Here is a 7,702-nt window from a genome sequence, read left to right on the forward strand (position 1 = left end):
GGGCTTTGATTTTCTTGCCAAGCTGATTTTCAACTTCACTCTGAAATTCTTTGAACTTTTCAAATGATTCAGATTTGTGCGACATGAGGTAGACATAGCCATATCTACTATAGTCGTCTGTGAAAGTGATGAAATATCGATGTCCATTTCTTGTGGTTGAGCTCATTGGTCCACATACATCGGTATGTATAAGACCCAATAAGTCACTTGCCCTTTCTCCCAACTTGGAGAATGGCTGTTTAATCATCTTGCCTAATAGACATCCTTCGCAATTTTCAAACGATTCTAAACCGAAAGAGTCAAGAACACCTTCTTGTAGAAGTCTCTTGATGCGTTTGATGTTAATGTGGCCAAGACGACAATGCCACAAGTAAGTCTGATTTGACTCCATGGTCTTAGCTCTTTTGGTATCATTATAAATAATTTGTCCAAAGACACAAACGTGTCATTCCATAAATATAAACAAGATGATATGTCTTGTGATCAAGTTTACAATGACGTCCAACGCCACAAGATCAAAATATGGTAGATAAAACTAAACAAGTTTTAAATCTAGACAAAATATGAGATTACAAGCTTTCTTTGAAAGATTATCTTCTTCTTCCACTTGTACTCATATCCACTTGAAAAGCACCGCTCACTTTGTTCCTGAAATAGGAGCATATAGTGAGCCAATTTTCCGGTATCTAATACCTCATAAATTGCTTATGTTCAAGTGTAAAGATGATACCTGAGATCGAGGTTACTTTTCCTTTCGCCTCATCTGCTAGATACATGCTACATTCTCTTTTGTAGTGTCCGGGTCTACTACAATAGAAGCAGCGCATCTTAGCTTTGTTCTTGAACTCCTTTTTCTTTGGTCTCAGGGCAACCTTAGCCTTCTTGCAAGAATGGGTTTTCTGGAGCTCTTGAACAACTTCCATCAAGGAAAGTTTGTTCCGCTTGGCCGTAAGTCGCATCTTTAATGCAACATACCCCGAGTGGAGTGAGCTTAGTAGCATGAGAGCTGCTTGCTCATCTTCCACTGGTTTGCCAATTAGCTCCAGATGGGTGAATAGCCTTGTCATGTTGAGCACATGAGCTTGAAGTGGCATCCCGGGTCTAAGTCTTGCATTATAGACCTTAGCCCATACTTCTTGTCTCTCTTTGATGAGACATCCATCTTGCGGTGGCTTGATCCTCATGTTCGAGAGTGACCTAGTCACATCTTCCACAAGTCCATCATAGTTGCCTCTGGTACTCTTGGTGACTCTCAAATTGACTACGTCTTCTAGAGCTTTGAGCATCATGTCCGGAAAATAGTTGGAGAACTTCCCCTTCCATTGTACCGGGATGGAGTTTGCCATGAGTCTGGAAACTCTTTTGCAATCCTCACTCCATTCCTCATGTGCCTCATCACTCATAATCCCCTTTGAGTAGAAACTCGGGATTTGAGTGTCCAGAATGTGCTCTAGGTAGCAATTTCGGAGGGTCTTTCGGAGTTCCTCTTCCCATTCCTTAAAGTTTACCAAGTTCAGAGAAATTGGCAACTTTTTGGGCAATTCCGGGAGCATAAGGTCGTTGTTATTAGTTGAAGACATGATTCTACAATTGAAAGAATTTTGAAATGAAAAACCATTCATTATACTTAAATAAGATTGAAATCATGCATTTTAATCAAACTTATTTAATACGTCTTATTCACACATTAAAGATTGTCCCCAATTTTGGTGAGAATAAGTCGATTCCAAGATCCAAAGAAACAAAGAGTGGTTAAGCATGCTTTGGCTTGTCTTAACACTCAATCTCCTAAGGTAAGCAACGCTTTGCTAATGGCTCTAAGCCACTCTTGGTTGAATAAATCGTCGCATCCCATGCTCTCTAAACAATTTATTCACTTTGCCACGACATGTTAGGACTCCATCACTCATATCGTTGAGTATAACCAAAACCACTTGCATACCTAGTATGCCTTACGTTCCTTGGAGAAGTAGTGATGCCTCGCTTTGGCGTAGCCCACCACTACCCTCGTTTGGTTGGTAAGTGTGTTTTGGAATGGCAAGATTTACTCAATTTTAAGGGACCTAGGGTTTCTATGTTGGTTGATTTAAGTGAACTCAATTAATCATCTCAACATTCGAAATCCTAACCATGCATCTAACATATAATTCATATATATATAAACATAAATATATATCGAAAACATAAATAGAGATGCATTTGGCAACTAGCATGACCCCTTGAGATCTTCAAGTCTTCAAAAGGTCTTCTTTTGCAACTTCATGGCTTCGTCTTCTAAGAACCCCGTCTTCAAGACTTGACCAAATAATATAATTGCTAGTGTCTACGATTAGGACTAATCTAAATATTAAGGTACAAAAATACTCAACGGTTCGCAGACCGTATTTAGATTTACAAAAATACATCACGGATCACAGTCCGTATTTTCTATCCTAATCGGGCCCCACTAGTTGCCATTTCATAAAACCTGTGAGAGAATTTTACATTCCATTCATCCATTCACTATCTGTGAATGGCCCATGCATTTTACAACGATCAAACAAGTAACAATGCATAAAACCGCGCGAGAACTAGCAATTAATCTAGGTGGTTAATTCAATTAACACGCCTAATTAAACTAGTCCAAGTTGTTTTAACCGGTTATGGTAATGACTAAGAGACGCTCCCACTAAATTCCGCATCCAATCTTAACTAATCCAATTAATTAAGTCGGAGAACCCAAATATTTGTCATAATTAATTTTGCAAATGTCGCTCAAAAACCCGAGGCCTAGCCTCCAAAATTTTAATTAAATAAACAAAATAATTAAAATAATTAAAACGACAATCTAAGCAAAATTACGTATTCCATAATGTCTAAGTGCCTAGCACTAAGACTTGGAACCCAAAATTACCCTTATTTACATATTAAGCAATGCTAAAATTAACTTTAAAATAGCATCACCTTAATGACCCGGGGTTATTGTGCCAATTATGGGATCGTACGTACCGTACAACAAGCACGTAACATACTCATTCGCACTCCCCAAACACCAAGCATGCCCATGGGCTGCTTGTGCTCGCCCACGCCACGCCCAGCCAAGCCAAGCGTAGCAGCACGCACAGCGCGCACAGCACCATGCTGCTGCTGCGCCATGCTGCTGCTTGCTGCTGGCTGGCGCTCTATGTGGCTGGCAGCGAGCAGCAGCCCACGCCCTTCCTCGCACACACAGACGCACAGCACCACGCACCTAAGAACGAAGCACCCAGCAGCCTCGGCAGCCACATATGGGTTGCGTGAGCAGCCCAGCTGGCCGAGAGCTAGCTCGGGGCTCTTAGGCCTCGTGTTGCGTGCTAATGCTTCGAAAATTATCGAATTTTGTGTGTGACATTATAGATCAATTCTAAATTAATTTTAGAATCAATTTTGAGGAAAAATGAAAAATAACAAGTCCAACTTAAATAATTCATCCAAAGCAATTAACCAAATTTATTACCAAGAATCATTCTTTAATAAAATTGGTTTAACTTGGTGTAACAAAATAAATTAGGGCATTTCTCACTATTAATTTAATCACTTTAAATTAATCTTGAGATTTTGACAAAATAAAAGGGAGTTGGAAAAATGAACATAAGTTCAATAAAGACTCCAACTTTAATACTTGTGACTTCATGAAAAAATATATCTTCCAATATGAAGATAAACCAATTTCTATCACAAGTTTTAAACTTTATGATTCCAATCAACTAAAAATGATTAAATCAACAAAGTTTAACCAAAATTCATGGAATTTAGTAACTCAAAGTTTCAATCACTTATCATAAATAAAGATTGAATCTTTAATACTTGGAAGCATCAAAGAACAACTATTTCACACTCAATGCAATTAATTTGCAATTATGTGAAAAATAAAACCAAACTTTCAAGCACCAATTACTACCAAGTAATCATGCTTAAAGTGGTCTAAAATTGCATAAAAAATAAGGAAAGAACCATTTACATAACCACCATAAATATGCAATCAATTTTCAAGGTTAGAAAAGACTTAAAATTTTTCGTCAAAACGAAAAATCCCTCGAAAAATGCATTTCTGGTCGTTTTCTGGCTAAAAACCGAGCCCTAGGAGGGTAAAACCATTTCCAGAACACCTTTTCCACCCAAAATTCACTATTTTTGGGTCGAAATCTGAGTTCGGGGCTGAAGATAGCTCTAATACGAGGTAAAATTTGAAAAACGAGCTACTAATGTAATTAGCAACTTAAAACCAGAAAAAATAAGCCATAATGACACCTTGAAAATATTATGATTTTAAAAATAAACGAGCGAGGCTCCGATACCGCTGTTGGGGTTTGGTGAGTCCGACTCACCGCGGAAATAAACCCAAAACCAAGACCGCACTCGCAATAAATAAAACCATAAACACAATTAAATTAATCATAAGATTAAGATAAGCTAATTACCCTTGACGCGTGCTTCGCTCCAAATGAGCTCTTACTTGAAAGCTTCAAGTCCCGCTCGCACGGAGACCTCCAACGAAGTCCACCCGCACCAACAAAACCGACTAGGTCTAATGTCTTGGAGTTAGCAAGACCCGACCAACAAAACCCGAGTAATAATATTGAGTTCAAAGGTTTTCACTAATTGTGATGCCTTTTCCAACTCTTACCCAAGCCACTTTCCCAATGCCCATACTTGGGTATTTATAGGAAATGATGGGAGTATCATTTGCTCTCCCATCAATGTGGGATAGTATGATTTTTCCATTTTATTTTAAAGCTAAAATAAAATTAATAATCAAGCTAGTAATAAATCAACAAGTGGCAAGCTCATGTGAGTGGTTAGGTGAGGACCATTTGGAGAAGGGGGGGGACCAAACTTGCTCCCCACTCCCTCTCCCATAACCGGCCAACTCACTCCCACACACTCAAGGACCACAAGCCACATGGCATCCACCCTTGGGCACCAAGGCAGCCAAGGTGGGCTGCCATGTGCTGCTGTCCGTGGCACCCACGCCCAGCAAGCCCAGCAAGCCCAGCACTTGCATGCGGGCTGCTGCTGCTGCTGGCCAGCACGCCCAGCATGCTTGTGCGGGCTGCTGCTGCTGGCCTTGTGCCTCGGCCAGCGCTGCTAGGCAGCAAGCAATGGCCTAGCCATGCTGCTGCTAGCTGTTGCGGGCTGGCGCGCCTAGCGTGATAGCTCCAGCAGCTTGTTGCGGCATGGCTTGCTAGCCATTGCGCGCACAAGCCTAGCATGCTAGCACGCACTAGGCAGCGCCTAGCCTTGCGATGCTAGCATGGGTGCGCTAGCACGCACCAGCCAGCCTAGGCTCGGCTTGGTGCGCATGCTAGCCACCATGCTAGGCCATACGCCCTTAGCACTCGGTTTGCTAGGGCATTCCGATGCTAGGGGTATTTTGGTCTTTTGTTGATTTATTACTATTTCTCGTCTCGTCTTTCACTATTTTTCGACTCGACTTCCGACGCTCGGTTTCGACGCTCTAAGCTCGAATTTCCGACGTCTAAATAAATATTACTCGGTTGACTCATTAATTCCTTCCGAATTAATTCGTCGATTCGGTTTGTTGAATGCTTGGGTGTGACCCGAAGGGTTCAGTCAAGATTAAGCTGTAACATTAATTATCCATTAATATTACTGATCGGAAGCGGCCTCCACCCAGGCATTCCGATCACTTGACCTTACTGAATATATTAGCTTTCTAATAATTCTGAACCCGCTAACGGAATAGTACACTTGTTCGAAGGACACCATTCCTTTCAACAACAATCATCTTTCTCTCTCTAAAGCTAGAAGTTTTCCTTCTCTCTATTTTTTTCTAAACCTTCCCTCTTACACAATTCCTCATACATTAGCACTAGACACACCTAGCCAAATTCGAAGTTGCCTTCGCCCTAGACGTGAAAGGTTATAATTTCTGAGGGTTTGGTCCCAAATCTCTATTTCAATTATTTAATTTAATTGTTTGATTTTATATTTTCCTTGAAGTTACTAACGCGTGCATTTTGTTATTAGAAAGAGGTACGAGGCATCAAAGTATGTAATCTTATTGCTCTATTCTTGTAGAAAGCATGTTTAAATTTGTTTGATTCCTAGTATCATGTTAGGATGTTATTATTGCTTTCTAGTATCATGTTTAGGGTGCCTTTTACTCTTTTCTAATATCATGTCAGTATCATGTTAGAGCTAAAGCTTTGATCTTTATTGTTTAGTGACATGCTAGGGTTTGTTATTAATCTTGTTAGTATCATGCCTAGGATCTTGCTATTAATATTATGCTTTAACATGATTATGATAATTATGATTATTATGATTGTTATCATGATTATGATTATTATTTTTATGATTATCATGTTGCTTGATGCTTATTTATTGTTATTGCTTTATCACGCCTTTTATGCAGGTTTAAAGGGAATTTGTAATTGTAATCACGCTTAATAAGATAATTAATAATCTTGTTTAGGGTTAATTTGATTATAATTCGAGTGATCGCCAATAATAGTTTTGCTTGTGCATTAATATTCAACCAACATAGATAAACAGGTTTAGGGTTAACCTATTGTTTGCATGTTAGTCAGAAAGCACACATGAATACGAGAAGAATGAAGTAGAGGCCTATTATTAGGGCAGGTTCAATCTCTTTTAGGTTGGATTTGTACCCTCATCCCCGAACCCCATTTGGTTCAAGACCTTTTGGAGTTGACGATCTCATGGATCGTTAAGGGGTGTAATCTTCACCTTGTGAACGGTTTACAAGTTCCTAAAACTTGTTGGCGACTCTTTTGCTCTATCTTCCTTCCCTTTGGACGCCACCATGCTTAAGTGTATGATCACAGTGGGGTTCAAGTTTGGGGTAATGCTTGAAATATTCCCTACAGTTTTTGGCGACTCCGCTGGGGAGGATTTCTATTTTAATACCTGAAATTTATTTCGGTAATGATTTAGAATGAGTGGATGAGACTCGAAAAGTTTTAAGTATTTCATGTGCGTAATTTTGATTAACATTATTGTCATATGCATAAAAAAAGGTCCTCATTGGATAGACCATCCGAAATGAGTCAAAAACATAGTATTTTTACACGTAGGAAACTTGAGAAATATCTTTCACAACTAGAATTGAAATAATACTGCGAAATCTGGAAAATTCTAAGAACGTAGATACCTGCTGAGGCGTGTAGGAACTAGCGTCTAGAAAATAGGGTTTGTCGCCTGTAAAGTGCTTATGTCGCCTGGCGACAGTTTTGTCGCTTGGCGACAGGGATACTTTTGCGACGACAGTCCCTGTAGTCTGGCGCCAAGTTCTTCCAATACCGAGCCAGAACTCTGCCTTCCTGTTTTGACCATTTCTAGCACTATTTGCTCGATTCTACTTCCTGATTGAGTTTTTCTCTCTTTTCTGAAACCCATATGTGCTCTTCATATGGACATAACCCTCTGGGGGTTCACACTCCATCTACCCAATCGAACGCTCCTGGCAACGACGGGTACATCCGAGTTTGTGTATCCACCAAACCGTGGAAGCAAGTTTTTAACTTGCGGGGTCCCATCCATACGCGCCAACCCTTCTAAAGGTAAGGCTTCCGCGCGATGCATCCGGACTCATAACCATGGACCCTCTTTGACTAACCCATATCCTCAAACTTTAGAGAACTAGAGCCATGGTTAGGTTGCAAACTCATTGCATCATGTTGTGACTACTTGACTACTT

Source organism: Chenopodium album, chromosome 14, assembly GCF_948465745.1.
Source record: "Chenopodium album chromosome 14, dcCheAlbu1.1, whole genome shotgun sequence".
In the NCBI taxonomy this organism is placed as follows: Eukaryota; Viridiplantae; Streptophyta; class Magnoliopsida; order Caryophyllales; family Amaranthaceae; genus Chenopodium; species Chenopodium album.